Consider the following 24,001-nt stretch of genomic DNA (forward strand, 5'->3'; position numbering starts at 1 on the left):
TATAAGCTGCCGCCGCACTAGCAGTGGCAGATCCTCTAGTAATGATTTCATGCTACTAATCTAACAGAGCCAGAAATTGATATTTGTAATATTGATTAGCATCATCAGTATCAAGCTCATTGGAAAACGGGTACCAAACCTGTCGATTTTCAGCGCATGCCAGTGTGGCCAAGTGGTCACCCGTGGTACTGTGAGGTCACCGTTTTGTGCTATCCCGAGCTCACATAAAAATGGGGATGCGGGTCTGAATTCACATTTTGTCTGCTCGGCGCGTACGTGTAGAGGCATATTTTTGCAACCCGCACTGATGCCACCGTCATCAGCATTCACAAGCGACGATGAAATCACTGAAGAGTATGGAATCGTGGGGATTCATGGCGTGGCCAATCTTTTAGGGGCGAAGCTCCTTAGGGTATAGGTCTGTCTATCTTCCGTTGGTATATGTAGCCACCTGTAGCACGTACTCGTTCTAGAGCGGGTATGTCTCACAGGGAATGCGAGGTTGCCTAGCTTGCAGGTAAACACAAAAATTTCGGAATGGTCAAGTAGCGCAACTAAACAAACACATGTAGCAGCTCAAGCATCGTTTAAAATATCTACACACACAATGGTTTTATATACATTTTCGGGGTGAAGCTTCTTAAGCTTTGGGTCTTTCTATACTCCATTGGTGTATGTAGCCACCAGTGGTGCCATACTCGTTCTAGAGCGGGTATGTGCCCAGGGGATGCGAGATGGGAGATGACGGTACTTAAAAGTGTTCACAAAATGAAAGCACGGACGGACGGACAGACAGAATAAAAGGCGGGCGGACGGATGGATGGACTCATGGACGAACGTATGGACAAACGGATGGACGGATGGATGAACTCACTGATAGTCGCGCGGACGGATGGAAGCAAGAACGGACGGATGGATGGAAGCACAGATGGGCCGACGGACGCTTCGCCCCACTCATCATCATTCACTCCGTGTATATGCTGCGATTTCTTTTCGGTTCCACTCTCCAGCTTTTGACTAGTGATTTTGAAATCGATGTGTGACTCGTGAGGCATATGCGCGATGGATGGTAAGGCTGACTAGTAAGACATATGGACACGTCATGCCTGTTGCTACTTGTTCTCAGTGACCGTAGCTTCAATAGTCATATTTGCGCTCGCGACTCTATGACATATCGCCCGAAGCGGCACAACAAATACGCAGGATGAACACAGACGTGCTGCACGAACCAAGCAAAACAAAGCAAGAAAAGCCGTCACCAGGCAGCCAGGCGTTGCCGCCAGACGGTACCACATGTAGACACCGAAATGACAACACTAAATCGCTGCTCGTTCATCAGCCCTCAGCACTTGAGGCGTGACCAAGGAGCTCGCTGAACACAAAAATGTTGTCGATGTCTCATGACCGCGAACGCGCCGTTGAGCCTTTGAGTGCTCTTTGGGCTACAAATATAATACTGTCTATGTAACGGACGCCATTCATACGTCGCTAAAAAATTATGCTTACCAAGCAATTGATAAATGCCATATCTCCAATATTAAACTTGGTGTCACTTATCCTCTTTACAAAAGTATATTTTAGGCATTTCAATTGTCTTTTTCATTCGTTATTTTTAGAGTTAGCCACATGGGCTTTATTTGAGCACCCTTGCAGTGGTCGCTTTAGCTGCCGAAAAGCTTGTCATGGCATACGACGAGTATCTGGGTAACTGTTTGTTGTGTTAGACACCCACTGTGAAATTTTATTGAAAATGTAATCTTTATTTTACCATACAAGCACGCACTATTTTTATGGTGTAGTTCATAAGAGAGGGAAAACGAATTTATTGCCGAAACCTCAACGGTGCAGCCCCCACTTATTCACATATTCACAAATATATCTTCATAAAAGAGAGAGTTGAAGCCACCTCATGTATTAATAAGCTTTCTTTGCAGTCAAGTAGTTCAACAGAGAGCTGGAAGGATGATGTCATTTCCATGATCGGTTGGTTCCATGGCATATTCCTGCTGGCTCCTTCATTACCAGACTTCTGTAAGCAGAGGCGTACAAAAAGACATGTCAAGTTTCAAACTTAGGGGCCCATGAATGTGCTTGCATCATCGTATTTTTACTTGGTAACTCACTGTATCATTACATATTCCTTATTAACCTGACCACATAAGGTATGTTGAATATCGCGTAGTTCAATATAGTGCTCTTCTATGTACACGCTCGCTAAGATGAATAAGACAAAGTGGAGCTTTCGTACCTAACTGAACCTAAACAAACCTAGCAAGCTATCTCAAAACAAATAAGAGATAGAGAATGCAAAGCGATATTCTGGACACCACATAGCTCAGCATATTGTCTATCCGATAGGTGAGCGGGACCTCTCCGCATTCTCAACGACGAAGATAAGGGCGAATTTTCCGTGCGGGTCACTTCAGGGGCTCGAGCTGACGTATGCTACAATCTGGTAACTGATGCATACATCTTCTGTCATATCATATTGCTTGGTGTGAATGAGACAAATTAGTCTGTAGCAAAATAATGTATGGTATAGCACAGAGAGGGCAGGAAAATAATTAAGAGTTGTTTGGAGCTAAAGAAGGAGCGGATGGTTTAAAGCATATCACAGTCATTTATCGCGTGAATGAGGCAAAAACATTTGCAGCATAACCACCTAGTAGTGTTCTGAAAAGCGGCAGCACAGGGAAGACAGGCTAAACAGGAAGGATGTGAGAGAGAAGAGGGAATGGAGCAGGGTTGAGCAAATAAAAGCATACCCATGTATTGGGCCACTCAGGCAAAGCCAATTGAAGCATAGTGATGTATATTTTATCCTAACAAAGGGTGGACAGAGAAACTTGTTAAGCCGGCTGTCTTGCCATGAGGTGTCGCAAAAAACTGTTCTTTTCGCTTCACTTCCTTCTGTTTTGCAATGCCTAGCATAGCTGTGTGTCACTACGGTAGCCGTGAAGGGCTAGCTCCAACGGTGTGAACAGCCCATTGGAAAGGTAATTTTCTCACCTCATGTTCGGCAGCGGCTGTATTGTCTCTTACCGGATTTGGTGTCACGCTTCCATGTATACCCTTATCTGGGTCCGGGAATTCAGTAGGTGGGTGCTGCCTTGCAATTTTTGCTGGATGTGTTTCCCACCGAGAACAACTAGGTCGAGGTGAAGGTGTTCAAGGTGTACGCTAACGTCACGAGCTCTCTGTTGGTATAACCACTGCCTTCCTCAACAATCTCAGTGGTTAGGCGCGAGCGAAGCGTCAACACAAAACTAATATATCTCAAAGAGTGGTTTACGCGACTGTTAAGCCAGATATCAACTTTAGGCAGTAACGACAAAGGTTTACTTCATGACATCTATGGTATATCAACTCATAGCGAATAGTGGAATTTGTGTTGAATGCGCCTCTATGATACATCGACAAGTTCACAGCTTAGGTGCTTCACCCCCAACATATTTCCAAGCGTGTCACCGGGACTTGCGTCAACCAACCCTCCATTGCTTAGCGCGCTGCCTTAGACAATTATACCATTTGTCATTTATTCTCCAGTGTGCAAGCGCACATGCCATTATGTCAAACGCATGGGACAGCACAAGTGGAGCAATGAAATTATGTTAGTCATTGGCCATGCTGCATATCTGCTATGGCTATAATGGCGTCGTGTCGCTGGAAGCTCACGCTTGATTTCTAGTTTTGGTGAAAGATAGGTGCTCAGTATAAATCTAGCACTATGACAGGAAACGAAGCCAGCAGAGAATGCGATTCACGGCTTGCACGTGCCTTTGACATGCGCCGTATTTATCATCTTTGGTAGAGGCCGTGCGCCCTCCAATTTTGTTCGACGCTCACAGCATACTTGGGCGTCGAACAAAACTCCTCACCCTGCAGGGTGATACAGGGCCTTGTGGCAACACGCCCTGCAGATTCACGCTCCTTCGTTCCCCTAGCTCCTTGGACCCCCGATTATGAATATTTCTATGGTGTTCTGCAGAGTTAGGGTGGTGTTTGAACACCCGACTTGTATCCTGACTCATAAAAGTGGTCAGCCATGCTTACGCATATGCGTGAGAGAGAGGGTTTCACGTCCGCAGCAAAGTTCGTGGTGTTTACAGACTGCACGAAGGTCAGTTTTTCTCGCTATGCAGGCCTTGTTTGCGTACGCATTGAGCTGCTATAGCTGAAAGAAACGAAGGAGCGGCTAGTTAAGTTAAACCGGGACAGTTCGTGGTCGTGCTATGAATAACAGTGTATTTCTTTTTCGCGTGACCATTTTTGCCTTTGATGATCTTACTGAGAGTGTAGAGTTGTGGCAACTTGTATGTCGCGCTCACGCTGTGTGTATTCCTTTATTCCGCCATTGGTGCTTGAGTAACGCGCATAAAATTTTCAGCTGCTTACCGCTCTTCGTGTGAGGTTCAAATTTGTTGTGTCGCATTCATTTTATCGCCCTTCAGGCACAACAGTGACCTTTAAAGGACATGAAGATAACAGTTCAAATCTCCCAGCAGTGCTCAAAAATCTGCTGTAACAATAGTTACAATTTTAATCTTTGGAGAAGGTCGCACTTACTATCTTCCTCGAATGACTTTCCTTAAGTACATTTTTCCTTTAAAGAACAAGTTTTCTCCTGTGTGATACTTTTGCTCTCTTTCTGAGGCACAAGCACAATAACGCTTATCGGCCGAAAGTGGGCCAGTGGACTAAAAATGAACGCAGCCTAACACCATTGATTTGGTTTTGCCCTCAACTATCTTAACATAACATATTTTTGATGGTATCGCTGTGCTACGTTCACACTTGACTTTCAGCTTCGGATATCTTCTATGAACAAAACTGCGCATAGTTTGCTTTTTCCATTTTACTTGTACGGCGCCGTGTCGTTCTGGTTAGGTGGTGGAGACACGTGGTATAATCTGAAACAAGCTGATTTTCCAGAACCAAGGCACCCAAAATCACAAAACTCACTCTTGCCTCCCCACTGCTTTTCGCGATATTCCAGCAAGGAAGGGCGCATGCACCTTCGGAAACCAATCACGCAGATGGAAACCAATCACGCAAGTATCACAATTTTTTAAAGATGAAGCATTTTTAGTGAAATTAGGCTACTTTAACCATATCGATCTATATATCTATCTATATATTTAGTCATTTAAGTTTGGGTGCTCTTGTGGTCAACCACTTAACTTGCCGTGAAGCAAAATAACAAGAGAGGGTGAGAAGGTTTGACGAATATGACGCGCTGGTCAAGACTGTCACAGTCCCGTCGCGTACCTCATCAAACACTTCCCGCCAGGCAGTGGAACATACCCACGGGCGGATATGTGCCGCTGGTATGCGGGTATGTGCCACAGGCGATTGACACTTAGTATCTACCCAAGAACGACGAGAATACACACCGGCGATTTTTCTTGCGCGCGAGCGTTAAGAAATACCCGACATCGGTAGCGTCGATCCAACAAATGCAAAGTATATATGTCAGTGTACCAGCTGCAGTTGAACCCAAGCATTCTGCTTGGCAATGAAGCATTTTACTACAGAGCTACGCCAGCTCTCGAAACTGCTTATCAAAGAGACACTAATCTTCGTGAAACGTAAAAAATGGTTTAAGAACTGCCTACTCAATTTTAAAACATTACTTATGTACTCCTTCGACACAGCCGTAACGTTGGGTTAACGTCAATTATGATTAGTTGCCATGCGCTGAAGTTGATTGATGTAGCAGTGTGCAGGGACAGCATCCTCGCGAGTATCAGCGCTTAATATGAGCTTCTGGTGTTCCTAATATGCATGTTGCAGTTGGCATTGTTGCGCAAGTGCAAACAACTGGTTATATAGACAACTGAAATTCTTCAACGTACATCGGTGCGTGCAACAAATGTACATATATTTAGCATCATCTTGTGACGTGTCACTCAGTAAAAAAAAATCAACATGGTCACCTTCACCCTCCGCATGCTTTGCGTAACGTCGATTACAGGTACGTGAGATCTGCCACATTTTGTTTTTTGCTTTCGGATGTATCTAAAACATTACAGATGCTTTCATACACATGAATGAACCACTTGGCTGTAGGGAGCGCTAGGTACGTAAATATATACGCATGTTTTCAGGTATTCGTTACACTTGGCCCAATGTGTCACCAAATATATAAATAATAAATAATTACACACCACATACGTGGTTGTACACACGCCTGTAGCTAGATTATTAGGTTGATTAGGCAATTCATCAGTGTGATAAAGAAAACTGCATTTCGAAATTTAAACAGAAAAGTTGTCTGAACAATAATGAAAGTGTTCGAAGCACTTTTTAAGTTTTGTTACTGAAATGCTAAAATGTATGGCAGCGTGGAGAGTTATACAATAGGCATGATCATTGACCTAATGTTCAGGTAAATAAATTAAATAAAAATGATCTTTGTGGCAACGCACGAACTATGCATATGCTATAATCAAACATGTAGTAGTTGAGATGCTCTGTTTAATGAAGCTTCGAAAAAACCTCGAAATAAATGTTCATGATGGTCAAACAAGCGTGCATGATTTTGCAATAACAAAGCACCTACCGCAACGACAGAGGCAGACACCATGACCTTCTGAGCAATTTTCTTTGAGGTTGCAGCCATTGCTTGGTATTTGCGTGCAAGGAGTGCTGGGGCTCACTATTGAAAAAAAAATATGGTATATTAGGCACACACTGCAATTAAATACGTTGTTTTCACTAGTTCTCTTGTGCATGAGCATTTGAGTGCAAGAACCTAAGCAAGTTGGCAAAAGGCAAAACGTGAATACCTAGAGCTAATGTGGTACTGTAGAGCCATTGTCCTACGATACGAACACCTAGAGATATTGTGCTACAGTACGAAAATGCTGTAGGCCTATGTTCTCGTTAAAAAACCCTACGTGAGGAAAATTTCTGGCGCTCTCCATTTCGGCGTCTCTCATACTTATAGGGTGGTTTTAGGGCGTCAAACCACATCTATCTATCTATCTATCTATCTATCTATCTATCTATCTATCTATCTATCTATCTATCTATCTATCTATCTATCTATCTATCTATCTATCTATCTATCTATCTATCTATCTATCTATCTATCTATCTATCTATCTATCTATCTATCTATCTATCTATCTATGTATCTATCTATCTATGTATCTATCTATGTATCTATCTATATATCTATTATTTCAGTAGCTGGTGAAGATGAGCACTTACGACTGAGCATTTTATAATGAGTAGAAAGCCTTCAACAACCCACTACTTACGCATTCCACATATTGCATGGTGCCTTGATAAACCGTTCGCATAAAATGATGCTTGATTGTTTTCTTACTCTTCTACCACCTTGTATAGGTGTGTTAACGTGGTTCCATCCCAACATAATGTCTGTGTATAGATTTTCGCGCAGTAGTGTCGAGCACTAGCACGTCTTTGGGATTGAATAGTGTGCTTCCACGAGAAGCTCCCAGGTTTGAACCCAGTTTAATTCTGCATTGGTTTCGCTATGAAGCTGAAAGGTAGTATGAGAAGGACACGGCTATATCGAATGACGAAAACCAACTATTTCATTCCATGGCCCGCGCGCTCGCCTCCTCGCCCCAATGCCAATTTCATCATCGTCGCTGCGTCAGTAAGCCACCACGTGGCAGGCCCCCCACCGTTTAGACGGAGTCGCAATCAAAGTATTATACAGTCCCCCGGTCAAGAAAACAGAGTCATGACAGGGTCCTCAGTTTTCTTCCGGAGGTCGGGACTGACACAATGTTGCCTATATGTGTATTTCTTGCAGAGGTAGGATTTATATCCTTAGTGAAAAACACGACGCGATACGTTGGACAGACATCCTCCGTGAGCACCGCTAGCCGGCGCGTGCGAGACGTGAAGGCGTAACCATCGAATGCATCTCGTCGTGAACCAGGTGTCCTCCGGCTTCAGATGGCTCATCTGCGCTCGCAGGCCAGTGACGTCGCTGAGATCAGAATAGATGGGTGGCCTGGATGGAGAAGACATAGCGCTCACTTTTGCTGTGCAGTCGCACGCCACTTGCCAATAGAGCAATCATAGAGATGTGGCAATGTGGCAGGGAAAGAAGCGACTCAGACGGCGTCTTACACTGACGATCATGCACATCGAAGCGCATCAACGTCGGCGCTGTCGCAACCGCAGTGGTCTAGTGGTTGACGTACTCGGCTGCTGACCCGCAGGTCGCGGGAACGAATCCCAGCTGCGGTGGCTGCATTTCCAATGGAGGCGGAAGCGCTGCAGGCCCACGTGCTCTGATTTGGGTGCACTTTAAAGAACCCCCGGTGGTCAACGTTTTTGGAGCCCTCCACTATGGCGTCTCTCATATTCATTTGGCGGTTTCTGCACCTTAAACCCCACATATCATTCATCATCAGCGTTGGCGCTGGGAGAGGAAAGCAGAGTTGGAGCGCAGCATATGCGTTGTAGAAGTCGGCACGCGTTGGTTGAAGCACGCACGCAGTGATCGTCGAGAGCACTAGAGTGGCACGGCGGCGTATGAGGGAAGAGTTGTTGAAGGAAAGGTGCCCGTACCAACTGAGAGACTTTGTGCAGCCAGTGGCACTTGAATGGTGGAGAGAGATGAGTAGCTTTGTCTAGTTTTCGAAAAGCTCCTGGGGTTGGCACATCAGCTGGTGATGTCGGTGTTACTTCATAGAGTTGCGCTTGCAGACGTAAGCTGGCGTCGGTGAAGACAGGTGTGGCAAAAGCAGTTGGCGCAAGGTGAACTGCAAACAAAATATTTAGTTTTGGGCATTCCACGTAGCAGCATCCTTCTACTCCTGCCTCTCCACTACATCCGTTATGTTTGTTATTTAGCGCAATAATGATTATGGACAGCAGCGGTGGTGGCAGCGTACAGTTTCGTCACCCTTGGTGTTCTCGTAGCAGCTTTCGCTGTAAAATATTTCAGAGACCAAAGAGCTAAACGTATTTGGTAGTTCAATTATCAATTTGTTTTACGGTTGAAATTCACAACCACTATTTTATAGGACCTTGGTAAAGCATGGGCCCCTCTAATAATAATAATAATAATAATAATAATAATAATAATAATAATAATAATAATAATAATAATAATAATAATAATAATAATAATAATAATAATAATAATTTATTATTATTATTATTATTATTATTATTATTATTATTATTATTATTATTATTATTATTATTATTATTATTATTATTATTATTATTATTATTGTTGCTGTTGTTATATTGAGGTGGTTGCAGACGAGCTTTCAAATGGTGCGTGATTTTGGGCGTCGCGTTTTCTATTAAAGAAGCACCTGCGATTTTATGCGGGCTGTAAAAAAACACATTAAATTGACATGCGTCTTTGGATGCTTATTAGTGAGCTTTTGACGGGAAATCAGCAAAGCAGTGAACGCGCAAAAAAATTTTACTGATCTCCGGCTTGACTTGTCACTGTTGAGTGATACCAAATATACAATGATCATATATACAAACATATAGTACACTCTATCTAAGACACGCATTTATACACAAGTGAGTTGTCCAAATAATTTTTTGAGGTGATTGATCCAACAAAACACTAACAGTGCTTTTTGTGTGGCTTTCTCATGACTGTTGTATTGTCGCCATTCCAGAAGGTGCTGCCGCTGTTTACCAAGACTTTATTTCATATATTTGACAAAAGGCGAATGATGAGGAGAATAAATTAGCTTTATGAAGAAGAGACAGCCGATGATATAAAACACGATAAGCATACCTGCCTCGATAAACACTCCTGCCTAGTTTGCAGCCTGAATGGCACCTAAAATTTCTGTTTTCACTGTGGCAACTGCTTGGGAATGAGTAAGAGAAAATTTACGAGAAGGTGGGAAAGAAAACGCGGCCAACATTTCTAATTTCTTTTTTTTTTTGTTCATGCTGGAGTCAGATGCTGCGGCAACTACTGCAGTGTTTTGTTGTGCACCGTATGTGTAGTTGTGCGTGTTTATAGTAGTTTTGCTGTTCTGCGGCTCTCGTTACAATGTTGCCTGTATGTCTATCTGGTGCGTAATTTATGCTCATGATTTTGGCACCCTCTTGGTCGCCCGCTTAACATAGCCTGAACCAAAATAAAAATGGTAGGGTAAAAAGATTCGACGAATAAGACGCGCTGGTCAAGACATATATATTGTCACAATCCCGTCACGTGCGTCGTCAAACACTTCACGCCAGGCAGTGACACATACCCACAGGCGGGTGTGTGTCGATAGTATGCTGGTATTTGCCACAGGTGGTTTACTTAGTATCTACCCAAGAACAACAAAAACACACATGGGTAATTTCAAATTGTGAGCATTCAGCAATACCCAACATCGGTGGCATCGACTCAATGAAGGCATAGAATAAATTTCAGCGTTCCAGCTTGGGTCAAACAAAACAATTCTGCGTGGCAATGAAGCATTCTACCACACAGCTACGCCAGGTCTCGGAACTACTTTACAAATGAACGCTATTCTTTGTGAAACGTCCGTATTGGTTCAAGTGCTGCCTACCCAATTAATAAACATTACATATGCACTCCTTTACTACAGCAGTCACGTCGGGGCAACATCAATTGTGGTTAGTTACCACACGCTGAAGTTGATTTATGTAGCAGTGTACAGGGCCGGCATCCCGGCGAGCATCAACGCTTCATATCAGCATCTGGTGCTGCTAATACCCATGTCCCAAATGGCATCATTGCGCAAGTGCACACAAGTGGTTATATAAACATTTGCAACTCTGCAACATATGTCTGTGCATGCAACATTTGTACATATATTTAGTGTCATTTCATGACATGTCGCTCAATTATAAAAAATTGGAACATGGTCACCGTGTCACCGCATGCTTCGCATAGCGTCGATTCCCAACGACGTGGTATCTGCCGAATTTCTCTGTAGTCTGCTATCTCGAAAGCTGCAAAGGTTCCCAACGACCGTCTGGAGTGCTGTGAACCCAAATTTGACGCAGGAGCCTATAAAACTGTCCTCTCTTAAGTTTTTTCAAATAAGACTCTATGTTTTAGCTGTTCAGCAGGCACATGATGAACTCAAGAGGCTAGGCCATCCGGTCCCTACGTAGCAGTGGCCCGATGAGTGTTTGAACACACTCGACAGGCTTTCAATAAACGTTTTCTACCTTACCATGCCTAAGAAAAGCGCTTTAGAGATGAAGATTTTTAGCAATGTGAATGGCTTTTTTGAACTCGCTGAACAACTAGATTTATTTAGCATGAAGTGCATGCGATTGTTGTTGTTGACTTCAAGTTGACGAGTGAGCGAAAGAATACACAAAATGTAGTCAGCCCAAAATGTACAAAAGAGTTCAAGTCGATTGTTAATTATAACTGTTACGGGCGATTCAGATAATGAACGTGACAAAATCTTAGCATGATGAAATTAATGGTATGTCAATATAAAGTGATGAATCACGACTCTGCAGGTCTTACCGCAGACACAGGAGCACTTTTCTTGGCCATTGTCGTAGCAATATGGCTTTGGCCTAGGTCGATTGCAGTTAGCATACTAGAAAGCACTATCTGCGAAACAAAGGGGGTAAGGGGTTACTGTAATAATATTATTGTAATAATATTGAAGGAACACGCGTAAGTAAAGTGCTGTCGAAGATTAGTGATGAAAGTTGGTCTAGTTGGTAGGGCAGCATTTCGGTACAGCGCGAGAATGACAAAGTGCAAATAGGTTTTTTACAGTACTTTCACGTTCATTTGTTCTTGAAATATAACAGTTTGGATGTGAGTCAGCACTGATCTGTTTCCTATCTGCATTTTGCCGTCTTTGCCGTGCTCCCAATGTACCCAAAAATACTGCCAAATGCCGCCAAGCGACAAGTGTGAATTATCGGCGAGATGGAAAAAATTCCTCTTCATTAACGTATGTGTCTCCTAACCTACTAATATAATTATGAATTGTGTCAACCTTTAGGCACATTAGAGGAGGCACTGAATACGACACATTTCACAACGCATCTCAGCAGCAGTCATGGTTTGAAATATTCTTCAGCCCTGGCCGAGGAAATGGCATCTGTGTCCTACCGGAAAAATAAGAGCTCGTGCTTTAACGCTAGTAGAATTTAGGCACCTCTGACAACTTCTGCTGTTCTATAGGTGTGACCATAGAGGACTGCTTGCAGAGTACGAACGCATAAACATTTATACGTGAGTGCAGTTTTCTTAGTGTCGCTAGACATTGTGCTGGGCTGCTGGACAATCTGCTACCTGGACAAAACTGCAACAGCTTTCTTTGAGACCCATCTTCGCGCTCAAATGTTCAACTGCCACATATACAAAGAGAAAATGCTTTACTTGTTATTTGAAGCTCTTTGTGCTGAATAAAGTTGTGACAGAGCTCTACGCATCTCGCGCATAGACATGCGGAATGTTTTATGTCTCGAATGTAGAAGAAGTATTAGCTTGATGTCGCCGGGCAACTTCAAATATTTCCGGCGTCGTAACGTTGGATATGTTCCTTCCCTTGCAACGGAAGCCTTCAATATTCGTATATGTAAGACATGTTCGCAAATACAGATCGATATAAAAGAGGATCACCACATTGAGCAGCCTAAACGCCGGTGCAGTGACATAAACCCATCTTCCCAATACGGCTGCACATTCACTTTGCGAAACACGTAGAAGAGCGCTATCACCACATGTAGCTTCACCTATATATAGTTAGGCGATTTGAAATTAAGGCTTGGATTTGAAGCCATGGCCCGTACCCCAGCTCACACTTTTACAGGACATTGGATCACCATAACATATTCAATAGTGGCTTTCCCTGAGCAACTCGCCAACATATTCAGTGGCTTTGGGTACTGTGACTAGCCCATAGGGAACTTCGTAGTATCTGTACCTGCCATATAAAAATCAGCTTTAGGGAAAAAATCGTCAGGAGGAGCTACCAGCGCACTGACATCAACCCCATCAATGTTATTGTCGCTGATGACACAGGCACCCTCCCCCCCCCCCAGGTCAGTGGCCTTCAAGCCTTTTTTTCCACTGTTACTTCAGATTGTCACGTCGTGTTATGTGGTCTCGTCTTCTTCTGACATGACATATCTCCTCAATGTTGCACTGCGCAACAACTCTAATTGCTCGGAAACCTTTTCAGTCACCAGCACATGCAGACAGCGTGCGATGTCACGGGTTTGGATTGTGGTTTGACGCCGGCCGAAGGCATTGATGAATAATTTCGGCCCTCGCTACTGAAAGAATGCTTGCCGCTTGATGGACAATAACCAGCCTGCCCTCTGGAAGAGTCCCTAAAATTGAAATCAACAGAAGAAGTCTATTTGCCATCAACCAGCTGCAGAATTTGCAGCAGTGTCAATCAATGAAAGGGTCATAATAATAACAGTATTGAAATACGCTACACAATAACATAATTTATAAAAGTATTACCGTGTTCACTCAACTATAAATTTTCTCTCCTACTGGAGTGCCACACATTTTTTCGCCATTTTCAATGTAGAGGAATGTACTAATAGATTATTTGCGGTCAAAAAGCTTTAATGAATAGCGCAAAGTACCCAGCGCACAAAAGACATGCATGACAGTGCATGTCTTCTGCCGTTCCTTGTCCACCACCGTAAATCACGACAATGCCACATGAAGCATCCAGCACCCGAAGAACATAAAGCAGGAACAAAACGAAGCACGACTTCGAGTGAACCCACAATTTTTGATTTCCTAATAGTGAACACGCTTTACTGAGATCCTTACAATAAAAAAGCCCCCCCCCCCCCTCCCCGAAGGGAACAGTGAGAAATTGCGAATGCATTTCTTGCACTGAGAGAGGGTACCGTTCTCGTCAAACATTCGCTTTCACTGACTTCTGCCATCACTTTGAAAGGTGCCCAGCCAGCGAACGGTTGATAGTGAGGAGCGAGCGGACGGGAGAGTGGGGCATCAACGTTCTCGGCTCAGAGTTGGCATTTTTCAACGGTGTCTTGAGCACACATTCCGGATGTTCTTGAGAGGCGCCCAGTCAGCAAACGGTCAAGAGTGAGGCTTGAGTGGACGCTGTGATGGGGTGCCGGGAGAAAATACAGTTAACGACGAGAAAAATAGCCGCTAAGCAGTACACCTACCCTCTCCTACTATCACACCACATGTTCCAGTTGCTAGGGGCGAGGATAAGCGCGTGTGCCCGAAGCTGTTGCTATAGAATAGGGCGTTAAAGAGGAGAGATAACACCTTCCAGCGTGCGGACACCACCGCAGACAACGCTGGATGCCTGACATAGCCCAACTAAGAAAGACATTCGCATTAAAAAAAACAGATGCCACAAGAGGGCAACACAGTGCGTCGCAGGCTGTCGAAAAAATTGTGTTGAATGTTCTTTATTTTGTGATGACGATGTTCGCAGTTTGAATGCAAAAAGATCAGCCAGCAATACGTTAAATATTTAACAATAAACTTGCCTTGAGCAACCACCCTGTGTAACAAATCCCGCACAATAACAAAAAATGTGTCACACAATTGCTCCTAAATAAAGATTCAAGCTCATCTTTTGCTGCTTTCGCAATGTAAAGCGATTTCAATTTACAAAGAGGAATTCATTAGCTTGACCCGTCGCACCGCGATAATCCACTTTTGCCTTCGTGGTTTCTCCCAAGGCTCAGACCAGAAGGTGTACAGCCTGACGCCTGGCGGCTCCTCGCGACTGTGGCAGTGTTTGACAGCGCAGTACTTGCGTCGACTTTTCTTCTTTACATGGGGGTGACCACACAATTCTGATGATGCCAGCAAATCTTCAATTACGAGAGCTGGCACAAATCTTTCGGATGCGAAGGACAAGCGCTCAAAAAGTCCACGCTAGATCCACACTAAACATGTGCAGTGAAGACTGGCCTGCGCGTACGAGCAGGCCAGTCTTCAAAACTTATTGCTTGGGCCACCAGATCGTGGGACCTGTTCTTGAAGTCTGCATTGCAGGGCGCATGCTTCACTCAATATCATCTTATGCGCCCTCCTTGTACACGATGCCTGTTTACTGCAAAAACAAATCACCACTTACTCCGATTTCAATTAGGCAGATGATAACAGCATACTCGACTATCTTCTTTACGAACTAAGTGCTTTCGAACATCTCGCCGACGCTCCCAATGGTAACATAGAGATTATTTGGCCAAAATTCAAATCAATCGTACTACACTGCATTCATAATTACGTGTTTTCCCGTACAAAGAAAAACAAACGTAATCCTTGGAGAAAACGCGACATCATCCATGAAAAAAGAAAGATGAAAAGGCTAAGAAATTATTTGAAAACAATTTCCCAGCCAACTCACAAAAACAGGCACACACTAGCCATAAAAACCGTGAAAGCAAAAGTGAAAGCAGCTAAAGATATTTACCTTTGTAACACCCTCAGTAATGTTTTGAAGTCCTCTCCACAAAAACTCAGGAATTACCTTTTGCCAAAGACCGACCACAGTGCTGAGTCTGCACGTGAAGATGAAAACAAAGCTAACGTACTGAATTAATACTGTCATTCCGTTTTTACAGCAGATGATGGTCACCTACCGAGCTTTAAATCTTCATCTAACATAGCTCTAGCCCCACTGAACATAAGAAAGAAGGAGTGTGTTGAATCTAATACTGAAACTAGACAGCAAAAAAAGCCCCGGATCAGACGAAATTCCAAATGCCTTTCTTAAAAAATATGCTGAGCAAATATCCTATTATCTAACAATCATTTATCAAAAATCGTTTGCAACTTGTACTCTACCAAATGATTGGAAGATCGCAAAAAATTATCCCAGTCCACAAGTGTGGAAATAAAACCGAACCTCCTAACTTTAGGCCCATCTTCCTTACTAGCACCTCATGGAAACTACTTGAGCATATCATCCTCAAACATATAAATACTTGCCTCGACCACAGTAGCATTCTATCACCAGCGCAGCATGGGTTCCGACAGAGATCATCCACAGTCACTCAGCTTCATGCACTTATACATGACATCTCGGGTAGTATTTTTTTGTTATTGATCAATTGAATCAGACAGACCTTAATTTTCTTGATTTTTCAAAGGCTTTTGACGGCGTATCACACCAAAAAATGCTAAAATTTGAACACACATTAAGCAAGCGGCCCGTTAGAGGATGGATAAAGAACTACCTATCCAATCAGACGGAATTTTTACAAATTAACCACACCAGTTAGTTCTAAACTTATTCATGTGACCTCCGGAGTTCTCAAGGGTAGCGTTTTGGCTCCTGCACTATTTCTCATTTTTAACAATGACTTACCCACCGACATCTCCGTCAACATAGGACTTTTTGCTGACGACTGTATACCCTACAAAGAAATTACTTCTCCAGTCGACCATGTAACATTGAACAATGCACTGATGACAGTTTCCGCATGGTGTGCTAACTAGCGAATGAGCCTTAATGTGAAAAAAAACGTTCTTTTGCGAATAACAAGAAAACAGCACGTACAGGAGTTTTCTTATGCCATAAACGATGACCCGGTAACAGTAGTCGCGCAGCACAAGCACCTTGGACTAACAATAACATCTGACCTTAGATGGGAGTGCCATGTGAACAACATCACTTAAACAGCACTTAGGTGGCTCTTTTTTCTTAAGCGACACCTTCGTCAAGCGCCCCGTGAAACCAAATCACTAGCTTATAATACACTCGTTAGATCAGTATTAGAATATGCTAATCCGGCATGGTTTCCATCGACTAACAAATTAATCACCATTATAGAGGGAGTGCAAAGAAAAGCGATAAGGTTCATCTTCAATAAATATCAACTCTCAGACTCTCTATGTGCTTTAATTAAATCAGCTGGATTACTCCCAACGGAAAACCGATTGAAACTGCTTCATCAATTATTTCATAACAAGTTAAATGTTGACAGTTCTAAGTACACGTCTATTTCAGACACAAGAATAACTCGACCAAAGCACTCATATACTCTAAATGAATATCAGTTTCATATAAATTGTTTTAAATACTCTTTCTTTCTGCTAGCCATACGACAGTGGAACGACTGACCTTCCACTTTTACTAATACCACCTCACTACCTTTGTATTGCTGCTTGAAAATGACTTATAAGGCACAAACGTAAAACTACAAATATTTCGCGCTTTTCTTTTGTGATGTATATTACTATTAGTAATTATCCAGCTACCCACACTCTACTACCTGTGCATAGAATGCATGTTTTTTCGTATTTTTTGTAAAGCTCACGTACTAATGTGTAAATATGATTGTATATTCGCAAGTATATTGTTATGATGCATCAGCGTTAAAGAGATTTCACAGTTGTGTATAAATATCTGGCATATGTGAATTTTCATATTTATCTTAACTGTGTCATTCAGAACAAAAAGGGAAAAAACAGTGATGTTGTTTTGCATTATTTTTTCTTTTGTATTTTCCTTATATATTTAGAGTTTGTGTCTTTCTTGCAATAATCCCAAAAGGGATTGGCAGTATGTACTAAATAAAAAAAAATATTGTGACTCTTTTGAATGTGGCAGACCCGATAATGGGAAACATTTCGTTACTCTAGTCGTATCAGATGTGCGACTCATTAGTAGCAAACAGGCTGGTCCCAGACACCTCGATTGTTATCTGCCACGTGTCACTTCGAAGACAACAAACGGTTGGCAGTTCCAATCACGCATTTTTACCCGAAATCTAAAAATTTTTAGCAGTCGCTCTCAGCTGTCACGTGAAAAATCTCTTTGCCTGGTGGCATACGCCAGCCGTCTGTCTCCCCCCTCCCCCCCCCCCCCCCCGCAGACGAGCTGACCATCGTCACATTATGACCATACTTTTATGCAGTGTTCAGAAAGAATGGTACATTCACGATTCCCTCCAAAAATTAAATCTCAATTCTAGCGATGAGAAAAAGCTGGCAGATCCCACGTACAGTGGGAATCGATGATATGCGAAGCACCCATGAGGAAGGTTGATATGCCACTTTCAAATCACCACAAAGTTACGAGCTTGAAGTAATTTATGCCATAAATGACTTCCGAGGCATGATAATAATGTTCGGATGTGTCGTTTACCTTTGTCATCTATTCACGTCACGCGGTGCCAAATTTACTATATGTGGAGCTAGCGAAGCGGCCTCGAGCACGCTATAAGCGTGGTATGTTCTCATGTACTTACATGACACATGTCTGCTGATTATCATAAGTGCACCAGTCATATAGCTTCGTCATCTAACACGTCACATAACACCAAATTTGGTATAAGTGGAGCTAGCAAAACGACCTCGAGTGCATAATGAAGGGCCCAATACACTCCAACGTAACGTTAACAGAACGCTACGTTAGAAAAACGCGAGCACTCTATAGTCTAAAGCCAAGCGCGGCCAGTACGACCAGCGTCCATCGGCACGGCCCGACGGCTACGAGCGAGAAACGCGACATGCTGCATTTGGCGCCAATGCATTACCTAGGCAGTACTGCGTCTGACTCTTTTCGGGATGGGGAGATGCCGGACGCTCTGGAACGCTCATGCGTCAAAGCAATGCAGCGCGCGCCTGCGAGTATATGGCAGGACCGGCGCCTGGCGTTGCAACGCCGGCGTGACGAGGCGAAACAAACGCCGGCGAGCACGCGCACCACATCAAGTCGAAATGTTTTGGCACCTTCACTGTGGCATGTAGTCATGTTCTCACATGGCACGCTTCTCATGATTATCATGTTTTCACTAGTCACATACCTTCGTCATCCACTGACATCGCGCAATACCAAATTTGGCATATGTGAAGCCATCGAAACAGCACAGAGCGCATCATAAGTGTTGCATGAAGTCATGGAGTTACATGACATGTCCCGATTACCATGTTTGGATGTGTAATTTACCTATATAATCCGTTCGCGTCACGTACGTAATACCGAATTTGGTATATGTGAAGCTAGCGAAACGGCCGCGAGCACATCATGAACGTAGCATGTAGTCATGTTGTTACATGACACGCATCTCATGATTATCATGTTTGCACCAGTTACATACTTCGTCATGCATTCACGTACCGTAATACCAATTTGGTACATGTGACGCTAGCGAAATGGCTGAGAGCGCCTCATGAGCGTGGCATGTAGTCATGTTGTCACATGACACGCATGTCATGATTTCCATGTTAGGGTCTGTCGCTTGCGTTCGTCATGCAGTCATGTCGTACCATACCAGTGTTGCAACATGTCATGTGAACAAAACCACCACAAAAACAGCAAGAGCGTGCAATGTAAATTATGCCTTTCATGACATGCATGTCATGATTTTCGTGTTATGACTAGTCAATTATGCTCACAATACAGTCATGTTTGGTCATACTAAGCTTGGTATTAATATCAATCTCCAAACGGCCAGGAGAGCTAAAAGTCATAGGTGGCTAGACAGATAGATAGATAGATAGATAGATAGATAGATAGATAGATAGATAGATAGATAGATAGATAGATAGATAGATAGATAGATAGATAGATAGATAGATAGATAGATAGATAGATAGATAGATAGATAGATACGCTCAAAGTCACTGAAGTTTGCTAAGAAATGCTTCGCATTTAAAAAGCCCACTCGGCAGAAATAGCATGATTAACTTAGAGTTCTTCAAATGAAATCACACTGCACATTTCTTTCATGAGTTCACAGCTTCACCAGGACCTGCCATTCTTTGCACACTCCGCTTCCTTAATGAACTCCAGGCTGGTATAGGCCCAATGTATAAAATGTTTCTTCGGGTTACACCCAGAATAATCTTCTTGCGTTTAGTTTTGCAGGTTGAACACACCAACTTCGTCCAATGGCTCAAAGCTAATTCAGTGCTGTAGTGATAGATTAGGCAACGGACCTTGGCATAACTCGGGTATCGCCTAGTTGCTAATCTGACAGCAGTGACTCTATCCAGTCGTCTTTCTTGGCCACGACACTCTTCAATATTTTTTACAGATAGATGAATGTAGTAGCTCTGACGTGTAGTCGACGATAGGCTTCATGCCTGTCCAAGTGAACATAAGATTAACGATATTTTTCATTCCCAAGCGCAACGACTGATTTAATGCACAACCTGAACACAAACACATGTGTTCTAAGAACAGGCTCGCATGAAATGTGTAAATAGGTGCACTCCAGTTGTCGCATGTGCGGATAAATCTTCACGACCAGAAACCGCTAGTTATACGCCGGTATACTTCACACTTGTCCACAATATCATGTACCCTTTTGACAGGATACATCCTTCAGCTGCACCCAGGCCTAATGAATGCACCAAGGGTGTCGTTGTGCAAGTTTGTGTAGTTCACCACATTGTCGGTAACTGGTTCTTCTAAAGAGAATAGCTTAAAGGCTTTGCTTCAGTGCTGTGCTGTGCACGCCGGGTGCTCTTGTCTTTCTTTTTTACCAAACAACACATCGGTTCATATAGCTGTCGACCTACTGGTAACGTGTACCCGAGCAGTACTAAACGAAGAGACTCAGACTCTGATCAAGAACAAGCACAGCCTTTTAAAGAGAAATGAGGCTTTGTAGGCAGTGAACGTCAATTGCGCATTTATATCAGCGCAAAGCTACCAGCTGCAACACTATCATTCGCTCTGTGCGTCACTAAAATATAAACAGCGCCATGCTGGAATGTTTTTTTTTAATGAACGTGGCATTGCCTTGTAGTCTGACTAGTATAAAACGCCTGTGTGTGGAATAATAAACCTAAAGACAGTTACTTGCAAACGTTTTGAAGAAAGGCATAACACTTTTACAGCAAAAGTGCACGTTATCGCCTGCTGACACATTGGTGATAAATAGATGATTCCGATACATAGCATATAGTTCGAGAAATAAGTTTTGACAAAGTACTTCCTTTCCATGAGGACAATTCAACAAACTTATTAAAGGATTTACAATATTATTCTTACGCGTAGTACTTTTCAACTGAAGCTCAGTTGTTATACAAACAGGTATTGTGCATGCTCTAAGGCACAGTTTTTGTTCAACAATAGTGCACATCAACTTAAAACGCTGCCAGTGTGCATACCTCCAGAGTTGGTCACCTGTTAGAAGCAATGGTTGGTCTACTTACGCGTATCTATCTGCAGCACCTGTAGCATCACAAATAATAGGAGAGTATACAAAAAGTACTTCAGTTCTATTTTTGGCTGTAAAGAAGGCATACAGATGGTCAATATTCTAGTTGGCCGAGAATGTCACACTATTCCTATGTGTGTTAACTCGAAGCTCTTGAAACTAAATGTGAACGCAATTCAGGCAAAAGCTACCGGCCGAAATAAAAGATCTAATTACTTCATTATCTTCCAAGAAAAAAAGTATAAATCACAGTGATTTATGCCTCCTGTATTACATACACCCAATGTAATTTGCGTCATAAAATTTATACTTAGCAACACATATAAATAGCAGTTACGAGTACAGGGAAACACTAATGTTATTCTTTTTAGAGAACATTATGTGGGCTTTTGAATGGAGTTAGAAGAAGTTGAACAATTTCCAATATTTTTAATTCATCTTCAGTCAGAGCAGTTATATAGGCAGCCAATCCACTTAGTGCGTGAATGGGGGGCAGAAATGAGAGAACAAAATGCTGCACTGCGACCAGAAAATCAGGTATCTTCTATACTAAGCCACCTAGTATCTTCGCAACTTCAGGTTCTATACTTTGGACCTGTACTCAGGTGCACTGGTAATTCTGTTTCTTTTGTTCATCAAAATACGGCCCCTGTGGCCAGAAATTTTCGACCAGCTGTGCATTTGTATAACATAGCTGATAAAGTCCTCTAAATAAATTGTCCTCTGACTTCTGTAACATTCAGAACTGGTGCACAGCTAATGGTTCAACTATTAATACCAATAAAACACAGTTCATTTTCTTCCATTCTAGTCATAACCCTCTTTCACCTGCACCCGCTATTAATATCAACGGCCACAGTCATCTTAGTACTCCCAAGTGCACATTCTTGGGAGTAGTTCTAGATACTCATCTCAAGTACCATCATCACATTTCACTTATAAGACAGAGGATTGCTCATGGTATCAGAACATTAATTAAAGAACGACCATTCTTCAATTTGCAGACTTTGCTTAAGTTGTACTACGTCTTCATCCACAGTCATATCACGTGCTGTATCACGTGATGGGTGAATACCTATTCATCTCATATCCTTCAACTACAACGTCTCCAAAACCAAGCCATTCGCATCCTAACATTCAGTTCACCAATCAAGTGTCTAATTTATTCAAATATGAATTCGGGAGTCTTGTATTTAAGTGTCTTAATGGTACCATAACAGTCAACATTTAAAAAAAATTTCAATTGTTGAACTCTAATCCTATCAGGTTTGCCTCAAACAACAACTTTTTACTACCACATGCACACACTAACTACGGCAAGCATACTACCACATTTGCAGCTAATTTTGGAATTCAGTACCACTAAGCACTAAACAATTGTGATTAGCTGCTTTTAAAAAAGAACTCAAACATCTTATCTCGCATTCCTAACTCATAGTAATTTTTATATCGGTGTTCACTTACATTGACAGTTATTATTGTGTGCGTTGTTTTCACACTTATTGCCCATGCACATTGGAGTTGTTTTAATAGCTGTATAATATTGATTTACGCCGTTTTGTTCCCGATTCTACTCCCATTTCATTGTATGTTTTGTTGTTTTCATAGTTATGCACGATTCCTGAAGATTGTTTTGTTACCATTTTTACTGGCATTTTTATTGCATGTTTGCGTTGTTTTTCTTAGCACCAATAATTACTTAATCGCTTTTTGTTGCCATTTCTTTTGTACTTATCAACATGCCATTTTCTAACAGGAGGTCCCCTTTCAGCCTTGTGCTATGGGACCTCCTTCAGTATATACTAACCCCAATGCGTGTATATTTTTTGCGACAAATAAAGATTTGATTTTGAAAACTAAAAAAGTGTATGGATGTTTCCGCTGTGAAAATACATTGCGATAAGTTTTAGTTAATCAAGTTATGTTCATTAAAATGCTTTTTATGAATACTTTCCTGTCTTTTTCAAATAATTATTGCTGAAAGTTGCAAATACAAAAAATGACGTTGATAAAATACAAATAATGAAAATCACATATGGCTGGATCACACATTGATTCAACCTATGTAACGAACAATACAATGCAAATAAATAAGCGTCCATGAAGGAATAATTAGGCTCCTTATAAATAAGAAGGTAAGCGGCGTTGCCTGTGTTCTTAAATTTATTCAAGAGAAGACGAAAAATTTTTGATATTCTTGATTGATTTTCCCTCAGGTCAGAATATAGCCAGCCAAACAAGATAGTGTACAAGAACAACTCCTAAACAAAATATATGCTCGTTACAAGTTAGTGAGCCCTTTTTTATAATTTATTACTACATCTCTTACATCCCAGTAAATGAAGGACAATATTTCAAATAATTCCTATTCAGACCTAATACTTGCATTGAGAAAAAGAAGTGCAACTCTACCGTTGTTGAGCCCAGGCCTAAAATATCGAAAAATATTCTGCCATGGTGGGACAGTCGCCAGTATTTCTGCCTATGTTTTTCCAGAAAAGTACCGTTCCTTGCTCATGGTACGTCGTACACCTTATCTCTCCTTGGCTAGCTTTCCGCGTGCAGTCACACTTCTACTGCCGATGTGAGATGGCGCCTTTCATAAAATGCTAATAACATTTGTACACTGACTCATGCTCCGATGCTACACGAATAAAATGGTGTGCCTTTGTGGAGAAAGTATTGTTTTGTTTGCTGCCAAAGGCACGTGTTTTTTATATTATCTTTTTTCGTTATATGCGTAAGGATACATGTATTTGTGTTCATTTCAGCGAATACTTGAAATGACGCCAAAGAGGCCAGCAAAGCTTCTCTACTACAATGTTCCGTTTTTTTTTTCACATAGCGAGATCTTTCGTCAAAAAGACCGAACTTCATTATGATTTTCTTGTGTTACGCAGAC

The 24,001-nt window shown here is 42.2% G+C and overlaps 1 long non-coding RNA gene across 1 annotated transcript; it reads right to left on the reverse strand.

The window, feature by feature from the left end:
- Positions 1-1,739: 1,739 nt before the first annotated feature.
- Positions 1,740-23,662, reverse strand: LOC119186947 (uncharacterized). The gene is made up of 5 exons (XR_012884010.1): positions 23,512-23,662; positions 21,095-21,170; positions 11,471-11,560; positions 6,563-6,658; positions 1,740-2,029 (listed from the first exon to the last, which is right to left on the reverse strand). It is a non-coding gene; the product is annotated as an uncharacterized LOC119186947 (long non-coding RNA).
- Positions 23,663-24,001: the final 339 nt, after the last annotated feature.

Source organism: Rhipicephalus microplus, chromosome 6, assembly GCF_043290135.1.
Source record: "Rhipicephalus microplus isolate Deutch F79 chromosome 6, USDA_Rmic, whole genome shotgun sequence".
Taxonomy (NCBI): Eukaryota; Metazoa; Arthropoda; class Arachnida; order Ixodida; family Ixodidae; genus Rhipicephalus; species Rhipicephalus microplus.